Raw genomic sequence first — 18391 nt, 5'->3', positions numbered from 1 at the left:
GAAATCAATAAAAATATAGTTTAAAAAAAAAGAATGTCAGCAAATGAAAACCATGACCTATTGATGACAGCATTAATGATGCATTGACATTGTCTTATTGTATTACTGATGTTCTTAATGTATAAATTGACATTAGGACCTTCACAGGATTGCCAAGAACTGCAGAGCAGAAAGACTTAGCAGTATACTAAATTGCATTCACTAGAAATCTCTTGTAATACCTCAGTTCTCATTTAAGCCAGTTCTATTTACCCTTAGTGACTTAGAAGGTCAGTAGCCATGTGCTATCTTCATGGTTGCAAATGTGAGCCCACTAGAGAGCTGCTTAACCTTCACCTCAGAACCAAAGAAAGTTTGTAAATCCAGGGGGATGATGTCATAGGTCCTGTTACAGACTAATTGCCTGATGCTTAATAGTTCTTATATACGTTTCATGTGGAAGCTTTGGTATTCTGTACAAAACTACATTTTAGTGTAAAATGGATAATTTTCTCTTTTACTGGATCATTTAAATCTAGAAATTGAGGACTCAATTACTTGCCAAAGATTATGTTTTCTTTTGAATTATTATTATTATTGTTATTTTTTAATCCTCACCCAAGGATATTTTTTTCCATTGCAAAGGGGAGGAGGAGGAAGGAGAGAGAGAGAGAGAGAGAGAGAGAGAGAGAGAGAGAGAGAGAGAGAGACATGAGAAAGAGACACATGAATTGATTACCTCCCGTTTACACCCTGAAGGTGGCCGGAGATCGAATCTGCAATCAAGGTAGGTGCCCTTGACCAGGAATTGAATCCACTACCCTTTGGTTGTGGCCACTGCTCCAACCACTGAGCGAACCGGCCAGGGCTATGTTTTCAATTTAGTAATTACCTGAGACAGAGGGAGAAAGGGACTATTACTAATTGTTCACTAAATATCAGGAATTTTTCTAGATGTGACATATGCTATGCTAAACACTCTGATGAGATATTTATTGTCTTTCCCGATTTATTGATTAGGAAGCAGGGATTTAGAAAGTGAATTAATTGGCTCAAGTTTATAAAAGTAGTAAGTCATAGAGCTGGGATTTGAACCAGTATCTTTTAGTTTCAAAGGCCTGTTCTTTTCACATTATTGTTCCTATAAAGGTGACAGATGTCCTTCCCTAACATGTAGGACACATAATTTCCAAATGCTTGTGCCATCAGTATGATAGATTTGTCCATAATGTCACCTGTGGTCTGGGGACTATAGCAACCATGAACTGCTGAGCAACAATGAATGGCCAGCATTCAGGTTTAGCACCTGATATGAGTTTCTTGAGAACTTTTTTAGAAATAGACTATATCAATTCTAGTCTCTCCATGTGACAACACAAGAAAAATATTTTTGTCTTTTTTGTTTAATAATCGAAGGAATGGAGAACTTGCTGTCATCAATTACATTTTGGAAAAAAGACCAATGAGAGAAACATTTAGGTTCCTGGGCTTGTGATGAAATTTCAAAACCAGCAATATCACATTTCATCTCCTCTAATCCTATAGGTCCATGCCACCCAGGAAGGCCACTGGAGAATTCCAATGCTTTTGAGAGCAGAATATCAAGGAACAGGCAATGAGTAAGTAATAAAAGTGGGGAGGGAGTCTTTAGCCACTTTGCTTTTAGTGTATGGTGCTTCAGAGGCAGCTCTACAGTGAAGGGAGGGGAAAATAAACATCTTACTCCTATGAGCACAGCACAGGGAGCTCTGCCAAATAATTTATGTGCGTAAGTGTCTATAATTACACATGTTCATACATATTCATTTCCATGCTCCTAATTTTAGAGAACAGAGAAGTGAATAAATTGATTAGTAATTTGATTGTATTTGATTCAGCTGGCTCTCTTAAGTGCCTGATAAAGGTCCCACAGTAAGTTTCAACTAATGGAGAATTTACTTCAGCCTGAGACCTTGGGGACTGGTAGATTGACTGATGATGGAGTGATTGAGCCATTAATTTATTCAAAGATTTTATTTATGTATTTATTCATTCAATAATTATGTCCTAATATGCTTAGGCATTGTGCGAGGTATAGAAGACACCCAGATTGATAAATGATGGGCCTACAGAGTCTATCCTTTATCCTGAGGGGAAGATAGTCAAGTAACAAAGGCATTAATTACAGGATAATACAGGATAATACATCCAATACAGGTTGGAATTTCAGGAATGATTTCCCAGAGATGGAAGAATCTGAGCTGCTTTTTGAAGAAGGGTTCAAAACTACCTGGATGACGAAAGCATTCCAGTTGGAGGCACAGCTGTGAGAAGGATTCTGGTCCTTTAAATTTCTATACATTTTGTACTATTAGAAGGAAATGGGGAGAGTGGTTGAAAAAGTTGCTGGAAGGGGTGAAATGGTTACCTCTTCTAAAAACCAGTTCAGGTCTGGAAGGGTTTTAAGCCAATGGGTGATACACTAGATTTTCATCTCAGAAAGATCACTTTGTACAAAGGGAAGACTGGATTTGGCACAAATTCCCAGTAGAAAGTTAGAAAAGTGTTGGAAGAATTCACACAAGGAATAATGAAACTCAGAGCTTATTCATAACAATAGGCTATGGCAAGGAGGAGAAGGCTTCAGAGATATGAGGAAGATAAAAGTTATACAACCTGAGATATTATGGTAGATAAGAAGCCATGCAATGGTAAACCATGTTCCTGTTTAGGCACTTAGGTGATAAGGATATCATTCATGATGTGAACACAATGGAAAGGACAGTCAGGGGGAGGAATGTGTATCAAATTACTTGAGGAGCACAGTCAGTTTAAGAAGAGAAGTCACAGAACTGATGCTGAGTTGAGGCTCAGCCACACTATCAGACTGACATAAGACTGTTCTCAGACCCATGTTCCCTGATCATAGTTTACCTCTATTTGGTATGTCTCATCCTTCTACCACCGTTCTCTCTATATGAGCTTATATTTCTGATTTAAGAGTAATCTCAGATGGTGCTTTCTCTGGGAAAATTTTATTATCTTATCCTCTTACCATTCCCATCCTTGCCCCTGTCACCCACTCTACTCCCATCCTCACTTCAATGGAAGAGCTAAGTCCCATCGCTCTTTGAGTCCTCTTCCCATTGGATTGTCATTATGTGTGCATACCTGTCTCTCCTGACATCCCAAGAGCTCCTTGAGGGCAGGGGGATCCATATCTCATTCACCTTTGTCACCTCAGCTTCTAATAGGCCTGGCACCTAAAGGGCACCCAATAAATCTTTATCTGATGAAACTCCCTCCCACTGAGCTCTCCTCTTGCCTTGATTCATCTTTTTACCTGGCATTCCATTCTCACATAAGATCCATTCATAGCTTTCCAAGTGAGGCAAGAGGAATTACATTGCTTTTGTTCATTTACTTATGGCTTTTCCCCAGGGATGTAGTGGAGGAGGGGGACACAGAGCTCAAGACTGTTTCTCACAGAAGGTGGGGGGAATAATTGTAAGAGGAGCTTTAGGATACGAAACAACATTTTGCCAATTCACCATAATTCACTCCTCTGCTATATGTTCCCTGGTGCTTTGTGCTTGGCAGACACACACATACAGCCAGAGCCCTGAGGGAGCTGGAGAGCTCATGGTTGTTATGAGGTCTTTCTCTAAACCAGGCCTAAGAAGATTCAGACTCTCACTATCTATGACTGGATGGTTATACCTTCATGGTAGGCTCCCCTTTGTCACATTTTGACTTGGAACCTTAGTGAGCTACCAGTTGGGAGTCCCAGTCTTCCCTAGCTGCACCTGTTGCCCATGGAGATCACCTGCAGAGGAGCCCAATAAGCCCCCAAAGCAAAACAAACCCATCTTGACCTAATGTTAGCAGCACCTTGCTTGGCTGCGGCAAGTTGTGTCTAGACAAAGTCTAGTCTTGTGTGCCTAATGATCAAAGTCATAGAGTGAGTACTTGACCTAGAGGTGAGGGCAGGCACCAAGCAAGCCCACAAACCCAGTCCCACACAGACATTACTTCTGCATAAACACCATTTTTTCTAGTTAGGTTTAAGCTCTGGGGAGGATTGGACCATTAGCCAGCACTGCCTGCCAGATTCCCATAGAGAAGCTCCCCCCCCCCACCCCCCGGGGATTTAAATTGTGAGCCAGATCTGTTTTCTAGGTGGCCCCACATTTTGTCTGTTTCTTCTTATAACTTGGCCTCATGGCTAAAATGTGTTTCTCATAATCATCCTGGACTCAACTCAATGAACTCTGAACTTGTTTTCTCTTGTGGTAACTGCTTCAGCGTGGCACCTTTGATGTGATGTTTACCTTCTTCTCTTTGCCTGGATGTCCTTAAGACTCTCACCCTTTCCCAGACTGTAAAGACTGACAGTGCTCTTAGAACTCTATTCTGACTGCAGCATGACTGCCTTCCTGCCATCTTCCTGCTCCTACGCTGTCTCACCTTCCCCCAACCTCACCCTGGACAGGGCTGTTCCTGAGGCCCTATCAGGTTACACCAGCCTCTATTTGCATCAGGACACATTCTCTGCCTGCTTGCTCCTCACTACTGCAGGAGCCACTAGCAGGCTAAGCGGCGTGTGTCAACTCTGACCGCTTTTCCTTAGATATATTCATTGTTGAGTCATTTACTACCCTAGGGTTTGTGGAATGAAGGCATAAAGACAGATCAGAGGGATTTGTTCTGGGAGGGAGCCAGGGAAACCAGGTCTGTCTCTTTCTCCTTCCCAGGCTATGCTGGGCAAAAGCCAGAAGCCAGTCCATTTAGCTCAGGGGAGACATGGAGAACATCTGAATAACTAGAAAAGGCATTGGGATTATACTGTCAAGATCTAGTAGCCTGGGCATCAGAAAGAGGAGGTATGCAGAACAGTAGGGAACTGGAGAAGTCACCTGAGTCTGAAATGACATAGAGGAGGAGATATTCAGAGGGACAGATGCATGGGTTAAGTTTACTTGAGATGTATTTGCCAAGCCATGCTGAGAATCAAAGCACCACAAAATCTCACAGAACCTCAGAGCTGGGAAGATTGTGAGGTCTGTAAGAGAAGCCCATTGAGCAAGGTGGGCAGCCTAAGTGAATAAGGAGGGGTGGCGGCAGATGGTGAGTGGTGAGCCTCCCATCCAAACAGTTGGTGTCATGTAGCAAGTTGGCCCAGTGTTGCAAGATCTTCACATTTTTCAAGAAAAGCCAGAGATCTAGATTGCATGTGAACTGTCAGGACTTCCAAATGCTGTTGAATAATTGAAACTGTTTGCAAACACAGCAAAAGCAAAACACATCTGTGGACTGGATGAAGCCTCAGATTTAAATGCATCCTTTATTTTTAAGGTGATAATAGCTGAGGCTCAGAGAAGTTAGTGTATTTTTCCAAGGGCCAATAATTGTAGAAGAGGAAATAATTAATGGCTCAGTATTTCTCTCTCTCTCTCTCTCTCTCTCTCTCTCTCTCTCTCTCTCTCCTTCTTCCTCTCTCTCCCTCTCTCTATCTCTCCAATCCAACACACTGTGGAGAAGATGTGGGCACATAAGGTATTCTACCCTCTCCTCAATCAAAAGTGGGAAGATATGGATAAAGACCCCCTATTGCTTCTTGGATTCCTATTGGCTTGGCTCTTCCCTTGGGAGTTGGCCCCTGTTCTGTGCAGTGAGAGTGGAAAGAGACCTGTACCATGTTCTAGCCCAGGTTTAGCTACTAACCTTGCAGCCTTGGAAAATTCTCTTCTCCTCTTTGGATCTTATTCTTTTCATAGATAAAATGAGGTAGCCAGCCTAATCCAAGTGAATCCAAATGAGGTAGCCAGTCTAATCCAAGTGAATCCAAACTTGCTTTAAATATTCTTCTAAATCCTTATTCCAGCAGTCTTTGTTTTTAGTTTTTTCCCCCCGGCAGTCTTTGTTAATACTTCCTCTACTTGCTTCTGCTCCATCTGCGCCCACCCTCCCCACCCCAGCCCCACTCCCATCCACACACATATCTTAAGTACACAATGCTCTGCTGCTCCTCAAAGCCTGGATTTCCATTGTTAAGTGCCCCTAGGACCCCTCTTCATTGCCTAACTATTGAGATCCATTCCAAAGCCCCTTTACCATCAAAACTCACATATGCAAGTAGAGAACTAACATGCCCAACTTTTGGAAATGGGTAAATAAAATGGGTAAATATGAAGATTAAACTGAAAAGCGTACAAACATATTAAAACTAATGACAGTGAGTAAAATGTCCAATTAAGAAAGAAATACACAAAAGACTGTATTTTTTCTCTAGATCAGCCATAACCAGTTAAACACACACACACACACACACACACACACACACACACACATACACACACACTCACACTTCCCAGACAAGAAAAAAGCTAAGAGTTCATCACCACCAAACCAGTATTACAGTATTACAAGAAATGTGACAGTGTCTTCTTTAAGAAAGATAAGAAGAAAAAAAAAGATAAAAATATAAATAATGAAATGGTAATAAATACATATCTATCAACAATTACTTTAGATGCAAATGGAATAAGCTCTCCAATCAAAAGACACAGTTAATGGATAACAAAACAAGACCTTACATATGCTGTCCATAAAAGACTCACTTCAGATCAAAAGACACACATGCACTGAAAGTAAAGGGATGGGAACAGCTACTTTATGAAAATGGAAAAACTAAACAAAGCAAAACACTGGGGTATTAATGCTTATACCGGACAAAATAGACTTTAAAACAAAGGCTATAGCAAGAGACTCATAAGGACCCAACAACTCCACTTCAGGGTATTTATCTGAAGAAACCTAAAACACAAAATTGCAAAGACATATACATCTATATGTTTGTTGCAGCACTATTTACAAAAGCTAAGATATGGAAGCAACCTAAGAGCCCATCAGTAGATGAATAAAAAAGAAGTGGTGCATACATACACTGGAATGTGACTCAGCCATAAAAAAAAGAATGAAATCTTGCCATCTGCAATAACATGGATGGACCTACTGGGTGAAATAAGTCAGACAGAGAAAGACAAATGCCAGGTGATTACACTTAGATGTGGAATCTAAAACACAAAATAAACAAACACACAGAACAGAAACAGACTCATAGATACAGAGAACATTTTCAAATTGACAGATGGGAGAGTGGTTGGGGGATGGGTGGAAAAGGTGCAGGGATTTAGAAGTACAAATTGGTAGTTATGGAATAGTAATGGGGATGCAAAGTACAGCATGGGGAGTATAGTCAATAATCTTTTAATACCTATATATGGTGTCAGATGGGTATTGATTTATCAGGTGATCACTTTGTAAGTTATATCAATGTCTAATCATGGAATTGTACACCTGAAATGAATATGATATTACACATTATCTGTAATTTAAAAAGAAAAAAGAAAAATGGATCTTAAATAAAATTTTCAGAACCCACATGAGAAAAACTGCAAACCTTTATCATGGTGCATTAAGTATGGGGACAAATGTTCATGCAAGAAAACCCATATTGTAACAGATGTCCCCAAAGTTAACCTATAAATTCAGTGGATTCCTTCCCATTCAGTACACTAATAGGATATCAATAAAAATCTCAATCACATTTTGGATGTGGTGCAGAGGCAGTTATCAAATGACTCTCAGTTTCATTGGAGGGATGAAGTACTATATTCCAAATATATTCCACAACCTTTTGTCCAAGCCACCAACGTTCCTCATGTGGATCATTGCAGTAACCTGTAACAAGCCTGGTGCTTCAATCCTTGCCCCTTCAGTCTGTTCTCAACACAGCTTCCAGTGAAATATTTTTCAAATGTAAGTTAGATCATGTCACCTTCCTGATGAAAATCTCCTGAGGGCTTCCCACCTTCATGAGACTAATAATAAAATGTTTCTGTGGTGGCCTCCATGACCTGACCCCTGTTATGGGACTTTACACTGTGCACTCCATCCAGGAACATTGGTCTCTTGGGTGCGCCTCAAAGGCACCCTGAATGTAAAACAGTAAAATGGTGCAGCCTCTTGGAAAAGAAGCTGGTAGTTCTTCAAAAGGTCAACCACAGAGTTAGCATATAACCCAGCAATTCCACTCCTAGGCATATACACAAGAGAAATTAAAACATAAGTCCACCAAAAAACTTGTGTACACATATTCATAGCAGTAAAAAGGGTATACAACCCAAATATCCATCAGCTCATTGGTGGCTAAAGAAAATGTGATGTGTACATGGAAGGAATATGATTTGATAATAAATGTATACTAATAAAAGGGTAATATGATAATTAGATCGGGAGACCTTCTGGGAGACCTTCCGGACAAAGCCATGGTGGTGGGGCTGAGGCAGAGGCGGTTAGGGGTGATCAGGCCAGGAGGGGAAGGCAGTTGGGGGTGCTCAGGCCAGCAGGAGGGGGCAGTTGGGGACAAGCAGGCCAGCAGTGGAGGGCAGTTGGGGGCGATCAGTCTGGCCGGGGGGTGGGGGTGGGGTAGTTGGGGGCAAGCAGGCTGGCATGCATGCAGAGTGGTTAGGGGCAATCAGGCAGGAGGAGCCAGCAGTCCTGGATTGCAAGAGGGATGTCCCAGATTGGAGAGGGTGAAGGCCGAGCTGAGGAACACCCCCCCCCCCAATGCACGAATTTCGTGTACCGGGCCACTAGTTTAAGAATAAAGTACTGCCCTGGCTGGGTGGCTCGTTGGTTGGAGCATCATCCTATACTCTGAAAGGTGGTGGGTTCAATTCCTAGTCAGGACACATACATAGGTTGTGGGTTGGATCCCCAGATGGAGTGCTTATGGGAGGTAAAAGATTGATGTTTCTCTCTCTCTCTCTCTCAAAAAATAAAATAAAATAAAAATCTATAAACATATCGTTGGGTGAGGATTAAAAAAAGAGAATAAAGTACATGACAAAACATGGATGGACCTTGAAAACTATGCTAACTGAAAGGAACCAGCCACAAAAGGCCACATATTGTGTGAACCCATTTATATGAAATGTTCAGAACTGGAAAATCTCTAGAGACAGATGAATGGTTACTTAGGGCTGGGTGGTGTGTGTGTGTATGTGTGTGTGTGAGGGGGGTAGAAAGAATAGGAGAATGACTGCTAATAATTATAGGGTATCTTTTCTGGGTGATGAAAATCTAAAGTTGAGCATGGTGATGATTGTACAACAATGTGAATATACTAAAAATGATTAAACTGTATATTTTAAATGTGTCAATTTTATGGAAATGATATTTTAATAACGTTGTAAAAAAGTTAACTTGATTACCCTGCCAGTATGGCTCAGTGGTTGAGCATCGACCTATGAACCAGGAGCTTACAGTTCGATTTCTGGTCAGAACACATACCCTAGTTGCGGGCTTGATCCCCAGTGTGGGGCATGCAGGAGGCAGCCAATCAATGCTTCTCTCTCATCATTGATGATTCTATCTCTCTCTCCCTCTCCCTTCCTCTCTGAAATCAATAAAAATTTATTTTAAAAAGGTAAACTGATTAAGTGTTTATTAAGAGCTTTCACATGCATTATCTCACCCTCCTCAAATGCCCACGACAGTGTGTGCTAGGGACATGGGAGCACCTCCATCATGCAGGGGAGGAGCCTGCATTTCAGGCTGAGCCAAATCTCCAAGATCACTCCAGTGGTAAGTGAATCATCTAAAAATGAGGATTTCTGGCTTCACATTTTATTTTAAACCCTTCCCCACTCTATTTTTTATTGATTTGTGCTTAGACTTGGTCTCTGATCTACTTTTGATGAGCCCTTTATTCTTTCTTTGTATTTTCTTCACCAGAACCAGCGTTTTATTCATTAATTCATTTGTTCACCCATTGGAAAACGAGGCTGCTGTCTAGGCTGACTGCCAGAAATCTGAATTACTTCAAGAGTTTTGAAAATTCCAAAGTGCTTATCCTTCAAGAAAAATGCCTTCTGGGCTCTTATTCATTGTGGAGTGAGGCTATGGTTCTGTAGCCGGTGGACCTGCCAGGAGACTTCACCTCGTGTGGCCTTGTCTGATGAACTCATTTCACTGCACAGCTTCTTTTCTGAAGTTTTACCTCAATGACACTGTCTAAGCTGGTTAGTCTGACTGTCATCCATATATCTATAACACTCAAAAACTATATTTTTCCTTCCTATCTCTTTCTGCATTTCTCTTTCACTTTTCCAATAAATATTTGAGACATGAAGAAATAAACAAAGAAGTCCTTGGCATACAGGAAAAGAAGGGGACTGGCAAAAGGGAAGATCTACAGGGTGGGGACGAGATTGGCCACAGAGAAACTAGTTACTGCATGCTTACTATTTTTGCCAGTCAGTTGTGGCTGTAAGTTCGGCGATCAAGGGCCTTTATACCAAAGTGCCATTCAAAGCATCAGAAATTCAATTAAGTGCCTTGTGTTTTGATTTCTAAGATGACTAATGTAGATGTTGGCAATAAATTACCCACTTCCAGACCACACTAGATTCATTCATTTATTCAGCAAATACTTGCTTAGCATGTACTCTGTTTTTGGCATTATGAACTGGGTATGCCGCAGTGAGCAAAACAGTCATGGTTCTGGAGACTATGGCCTAGTGACAGACAACAGGTAAACTAGCAAATAAATGTGACAGTGGATGCATGAATGAACTATTCATACGTGGACTGGAACTGAAGGTCTTGATAAAGGAGCAAAGGAAAAATGAAATTAGTGAGCTTAGGAAGGGCAGCCAAGGAAAGTTAAGCTTCAAAGGCCAAACTGAGCCAGTAGTGATGATGATGGTGTCGATGAGGCCAAGGTTCACATCAATGCTTTGCACTCAGGTAATGCTGTTACCTTTACCAGGTATTTTCATGATGGCTTAATTCTTGCTCTTTTCTAAATGAAATGTGAGCAGCACAACAAATTAAAGTGAGTCATCTGTGTTGACAGAACTTCTAGTCCTAGAGCTGGTGTGTTAGAGTCATCTCTTGTGATTCTCTATCAAGTGTCATTATGGTATCACTTATTAACATAAATCTTACATGGAAGCCCACCCCTCAGTTTGACCTTCCATGCTTACTTGCTATTCCTTTTCCTCCTTGCTACCTCCCCACCCCCCAAGCATGGCTGAATCTCCAAAGAACACAGTTTGAAAACTCTTGCTGAATGCCATGCTCTGCTATGTAGAGGCACACCTCACTTGATGCTGGGAAATGGATTTGTCACATAATTCTAACAAATGTACAAAATGCTTTGGCTGGTATTCAACCTCATATTTTGCATCTAACCGTGGCTAAAAAATGTAATTGAATACATTTAATAGTATTGAGACCTACTGCATTGCCTGTTAGGTTGGTCACAAGGGAGAGGAAATCTGAGAAGACCAATTTCTTTTTTGGAGCTTGGTCAGCAGTCCTCGCCTTGCCCCTGTGATGTCCTGGACAAGGCCCTGGGATGCGCCAGCTTTCCATTGGGCTCACTTTTTCTTTCTTAGGTTGCTGCATCTTGGCTTATAGCTCAACATGCTAAGGTCAGAGTAGGTCTTCCTAAGCCCAACAAAACATATGCTCTGTAGCTCCTCTGAGAACTGAACCTCACCTGCAGTCTTGGCAGAGGGTCCCCCAGACTATTCCTCACTTTCCTAGTCACCATTGATTGCTGGCTAGATTAAACCTGAGAAGGGAAAGTCAATCTTTTCTCACCCTCTTCAGACTGGAATCCCTTCCTGACCCCATCCTTGTTTGACCCCTAGGAGCATTGCCCCTTCCTGTCTTTTGCAAAAGTGATTTCATGACATCATTTCCACTTAGGCCCAATTCAGCACTCAGACCACTTTAGATAAACTCTGCCAAAGATATAAAGCTTTTTCTACATTTTTATGTTGATAATTCCCACCAGCCAGCATCTCCTAAACTAGCTACTACCCGCTTATCTCCTTACAGCCACAGATCTTTTATGGCATCTTTGGAACAAGCGCAAAACTCACAGTGTAGGTGGACTTAATAGTGGGGACTAGGTTTCTGGGCATTTATTTCCCTTTTTGTTGCGTGAATTTTGACTGTAGTTTCTCCTCTGTAGCTATAGCTTTTGTCAGTTAGTCCTCTTTTCAAGGATCTAGCTCTCAACTGGGCTCCAGTAATACTGTTTCCTTCCTTTGACCTTTAAACCTAATCTGGCAACCATTGCTAATCTAAGTCCCTCAGTATCTCTCATAACTGTGGCCATAGCTCTGCAAACAGTTCTGTCATGGAAAAAGTCTCTTCACACATGTCATAGAGGCATATGCAAGCACAGGACCCCCTTCTGCTCTCTGTCTAGTGCCTGGAGGACTTTAAAGGAGTTACCCGTGCATCTATCTGTCTCCTATCGTAGACCGTGGGACTCCAAGCACAGGTATCCTTTAACTTAATAGTCTCAGACTTTCTCATGGAGACTGTCCAATAGTAGGTGCTGAGTAAATGAATCAATAAATGAATAGATGAGGATGGTGGCCCTTTCACATTCTGAAAGTGCGATTTAGAAATTCATTCTATGGGCTCCCAAGAATGGCAGGCTGGGTTTTGGAAATACATGGTAGAGTACCTTGTATAGATAATAAAAAAATAACTATTGCAGCTAATACATGAGTGCTTATGCATATAGTAGTATCACCACAACCTTATGATAGGCAAAAACCAGATATTATCTCAGTTCCCAAAACAAGTCCAGAGAAGTTATGTAAAATTATATTTTTATGAATTTACTGAAAACGCATAAGGTATATTAAGTAGTCATAGGTCATGACTTTGAGTAAGCTATTTCTCTGGGCCTGTTTTGGGAACTGAGATAATATCTGGCTTTTTCTCATCTCTCATGAGGTGGTGGTGAAGGTCCAATATTATGATATATGCATAAATACTCATGTCATAGGCTGCAATAATTATTTTCTAGATTTATATTTACCTGGAAACAAATATAGCAGTGTAATTGTCCAAAAGAGAGCTATCTTTGAAGGGCACTCTTAATGCTCCATCATCCCCTCATCTTCTAGTCTTTGGCACTCAGCCTTTGCCCAGTGCTGAGCCCATGGAAGCGGGGAGGGACATAGATATGGTCACTGCCCTTGTGAAGTTCATGCTCTTGCGGGGGACATAGTGGTCACTCAAATACTATACAAGTAGAACTGCAGTGACAACTTGGGAGCAGTGTGAGGAAGGAAAGGAACAGGCCATTCCAAGACACACAGCAAGTTGGATTGAGTCAGGAAGCCTCTCTGAGAAAATGATGTTTAAGGTGAGACCTGAAGAATAAGTAGGACTTGCTGAGTGATGGCACTGAGACCTGCAGTGAAGAGTATTCCAAACAGGCAGGGACACTAACTCATTCCAAAACTGAAACAGAAATGAGCCCATCTGAGGAACTGAAATACGCCTGGTGAGGCTGAAGTTTGGTGAAGGTGGGGGGGGAAGACATGGCCTTGGGGTGGTCGAAGACTCCATTCTCCCTGGAGGCTCGCAGCATCCTACTGTAGAGGGGGATGGACATGATTGCTCTCCTTTCTGCCTGGAGACCAAGCCGTGAACAATCAATAAGAAATTTAACAGACTTTCCCGTAGGGGAGAAGAGGCTTCAAACTCTCAATTACAGAACATTAGTTTTTAATATGTTGTTGACTCTTTGGGCATTTAGAGATAAGATCAAGGAGCTACAGTGAAAATACTAGAAAATTAGTTTTGGCTGACTGCATTTTTCATAATTAATTTTAACGAACAGAGTGGAAATAACATCCTAAACGACAAGGTTGCTGTATCATGTCAAAAATCAGCAGTATTGTAATAAGAAGAATTTTATGATCTGAGAAATACATGTGACAGAGTAGTATCTAATGTGGCCCAAAGTGAAGAGATTAGCAATTAAAGTAGTCATGGTCCTGGCAGGAAACAGATGGCCCACTTGAAAGGCTAAGTGAAGAGTTCAATAAAATAATTATTTATAGAGGTATGCACTGGCTTAAGGGAAGTCACAAGAGAGAGGGAGATGGTGACACACCTAAGGACTGGTAGGAAATTGGTGCTGCCCATAGACTTTAAGAGGCACCAGTGTATTGGCTATATTTTCTTATTTTTTTGTATTCTCGATGCTCTGGCATTTGGGACCTTGATCCTGGAGAGACTGACCCTCCCAGGGCTAGCTAATTCCTACAGATAGCAAGAGACTATGCTGGGAGCACACCTTTGCTATGCAAACCACCCAATCCAGAGCCCATACCCAGCCACCTCCTTTATCAAACTCTCACACATGTCAATATTACCTCACTGTAAATCACCTCAAGGCCAGGTAAGGACAGCTCAGGACCTCTCCCACCACCCCCCCTCTCCATAGCCCGGAGCTCCTGGAAATGATTTAAATGGCCTAATCTCAACATGCCTCACCCATACTTTTGTGTGTAAACCTCAATGAAGTCTCATGCTCTGTCTCCTCCCCCATCCTCGCCTGCTGATTGGTCCTGGTCATTCTCCCTGTGGCCCGTTGGGTGTGCAGTGCCTCCTATTTCTAGGGATCTGTGAGTATAAACTTCTCTTTATACCTTAAGTATATTCCTCAGGCAGATTTTTTTTTCAAATTGCAGAATTCTGAACCTTTGTATATACTGTGCTTACCTTTGCCTGGCAAATTGCTTCCATGACTCACTCAAATACCACTTCCCCATAACGTCCCTATTCTCTCTCCATAACAGAGTTATGCCCTCTCTTCTCTTTCTTCTATAGAACTTTGCTCAAACATCTATTAACAGTACATACACCTTAGTGCTATTTAATTAATTCGTTTTGCACTCAGTGTTCCCCATTTGTCAGAAGGTTAAGCATGTGTCACTATACCCGACAGAGCTGCAGGGGTTCAAGATTTATTTGAATAAATAAAGTTAATTAATAAACGAGTGATTAAATTCACACTTAAGTATGAATTAGCTCAGCTCCACTGAAGAAATTAGAGAGTTAATTGGGGATTTGGAAGACAATAAGGAGGGAAAGGAGACAAGTGATTGTTAAACCTTGAATATTTTTAGGTTAGTGTTGGCTGCTGGAAGGCTCTAAAGATTGAAGGTGGGCAATGGATGGAGATGAGAAATAGAGTGGGAATGGAGAAGAGGCCAAAGAAAGAGGATTCATGTTTCTTTGGGGCAGTGATATCCAAGCTTCTAAACTACTTAAACATTTTTGCTAGTAATGTACCACTGTATTTTCTTTACTTAATATTTTTCTTCAAATCAACATACTTTTAAAAATAAAATATATTAATTAAAAAAACTGATTGCTACCATAATGGAAAACAAGTATGTCTTTCCCCCCAAAAGAAAGTACTAATAAAAATATAAATATAGAGAAACAGACTCTTATTGTCAATTGCTATCTAGACACTGCTGCCTGCTGAAATTCCAAGCTGAGACCTAAGCCCTCTTAGTTGAAAAGATAATTTGGCAAGCCCTAGAAGGTATTAAGTACACACATGTACTAAACTAATTCTTCATCTTGTAAATGATCAGAAGAATTGAATGCCAGTTGAGAAGGAAATAATTCTCAGAAGGGGAGGCTCAAGCAGCCAGTTCCCTGTCCATATGCCAGGAGCTCAACCTGCACGCCTGGACGCTCGGAGAACATGCTCTCTAAGACAGAGGTTAATTAATGAGCTGGCCTGGAAGCTTCATCTCCACTGATGACACTGTTTCTGTGTAAAAATACATTCCATGGGTCCCCACAGCAGTCTCCTAAGAAACTTTCTGGGAAGAGGAACAGGCAGAAGATACCTTTTGGGTTCTACCTCCCCAATCTAGAGCAAGTCCTGTGCCTTCCATGCACTTTTCCTTCACTGTGAAATGTGCATAATAAGACCTACCCAATTGCATTCACAATACTAAGTGAGCAAGTGGATCTAGGGCCTGTATGAAATGTGTTGTGTGTGCATGTGGTGGCAGGCAGCTTTGTAGGAAATATTACTTGTTAGTCTCGAGTTGCTGGTTTAGGTGACTGCCTGGAAATTATATAAGGATTTTTCCTAATCATTTATTTATTTATTGTTGAGTATTAAATATATACAGCTAAGTAGAGTACCCATCTTTCACATGTGATAGTTGACATTTTATCATATTCTAGAGGCCCGATGCACGAAATTCATGCAAGAGTTGGCCTTCCTTCCCCCGGCTACTGGCACCAGCTTCCCTCTGGCACCCAGGACCCGGGGCTTCCCTCCAGCTGCCAGCAGGGACCCCGGACCCAGCCTTCCCTCACAGCCCCAGCTTTGTCCAGAAGACCATCCGGAAGGACATCCAGTCTAATTAGCATATTATGCTTTTATTATTACAGATGCTGCAAATCAGTTTAAGATCAGTTTAAGAACTTGCAGTTAGTTAAAGCTCCCTTTGTATTCAATCTAATCACATTTTCTTTTTTTGCCAAATTTTTATGCATTTTCTACTTACACATCCAGTCATACAAATTTAGATTTTATTGTTTTTATGCATTTTTAAAACTGAAATAAATTGTATATATTGCATATAATATTTTGCTACTTGTCTTTTCCATTTAAAAGTTTGCTTTGGGATTTGTCACATTGTTTATCTATTTATCAATTATCTATCTGTCATTTACTATAAGTGCTGCATATTATTTCATGTGCAAGTATACTGTATAATTTAGTATATTTTCAAATAGTGAAATCCACCTCCATCATTCTTCACTTAACAGGAAATATTGAGTATTTAGCTGTATATATTTAATATTTATTATATTCAGAATATCACTACTGTATTTATTTCTAAGTAGAATTGCTAAATCGTAGGATATGTGCTGTTAACTTTATCAAACATTGCCAAATTACTTTCCAATTATAACACTCTATTTTTCTCTGTGAGTATCCTATATAATAAAGAGGTAATATGCTAATTGACCATCACACCCTCACAAGATGGTGGCACCCACAGCCACAAGATGGGGGGGGGTGGCCAGTCCTCAGCCCTGCTGGAGTCTCCCAGTCCCTTCAGCCCCACAGGTGTTGGGGGCAGCAGGCATGTGGCATGGCCAGACCTGCCCCCAGGCAGGGCCAGCCACACTGTACGCCTTCTGCTGGAGTCCCCCAGTCCTCTCAGCCCTGCCGGCAGTGAATTTTCATGCTACCATTATCTTTAAAAAAAAATCCTTACCCAAGGATATGATTATTTCTTTTAGATCATCTGTTCTCTGGGAGCAGGCCTAAGCCAGCAGGTGGGCATCCCCCAAGGGTCCCAGACTGTGAGAGGATGCAGGCTGGGCTGAGGGATACCCCCCCCCCTGCCGTATGCATGAATTTTCATGCACCAGGCCTCTAGTAATACAATAAAAATGATATTTCTAGGTGTGAAGTTTTAGGTAGCAGGGAAGTGAAGGTGGAAGTCATTGATGGGCAGATGAACTCATATGACATGGACATCCTCTAATCCTCCTTGGTCTCACAGGTAGCATCTTCTTTCATTGGCTGTGGTGTGTTCATCATTATCTTACCACATGATACCCAGCAACTTTGAGGACAAATTTGGAATAATAGGAATGGCTAAATTCCTTAGTTGTTATAACCAATCATGGGTGCTGCCTTAGAAGCCTATTGGTGAACATTCTGTCAACCTTACTTTATAGCCATGGGAGTCTGTGTATTTTCCTCAAGGCTCTAACCAAAAAGATACCTGTACTTATTGCTTTACGAGGAATAATTTTTCCCTGTCAGAATAATCAAATGCATTTACTATTAAGAATCAAAATTGTTCCCGTTTCCCCGCTTCGCCCCCCTCAACCACCACTACCACCACTTAATGGTCATGTTCCAGACCCGTAGGGAACCACGGGCACTGGAATCATCCTGGGAGATTTAAATATATATATACCAGTATTTAAAGCCAAATCCCATTGTCAGAGATCCTGGAGATTTTGATTTCATTGGTTTGGGGTAAGGCCTGGTTATTGGGAGATTCAAATGAAAAGCCAGGGTAGAGAACCACTTTTGTTAGATCTTCAAGTTTTTTTGATTCTATTTCTGTCTACATTCTTATTTCTCCCGCAACATCTTACAAAACATTTTGATTTCTCTTACTTTGTTTCTTATAATGAAGCTCAATATTTCACATGGAATTCCCTACTTTTTCCTACAAAAAGAAACACACACATCCTTGAATTCTCTTTAGTACCTTTCCCATGTCTGTGCATGTAGAAGGTTTTTTTTATATATTTTTTAAAATATATTTTTGTTGACTTTCAGAGAGTTGGAAAGAGGGAGAGATAGAAACATCAATGATGAGAGAGAATCATGATCAGCTGCCTCCTGCACGCCCCCTACTGGGGTTCGAGCCCGCAACTGGGGCATGTTCCCTTGACCAGAATTGAACCTGGGACCCTTCAGTCTGCAGGCAGATGCTCTATCCACTGAGCCAAACCAGCTAGGGCATGTAGAAGGTTC

Source organism: Eptesicus fuscus, chromosome 16 (genome assembly GCF_027574615.1).
Source record: "Eptesicus fuscus isolate TK198812 chromosome 16, DD_ASM_mEF_20220401, whole genome shotgun sequence".
NCBI lineage: Eukaryota > Metazoa > Chordata > Mammalia > Chiroptera > Vespertilionidae > Eptesicus > Eptesicus fuscus.
Note: the sequence above shows the minus strand (reverse complement) of the source record.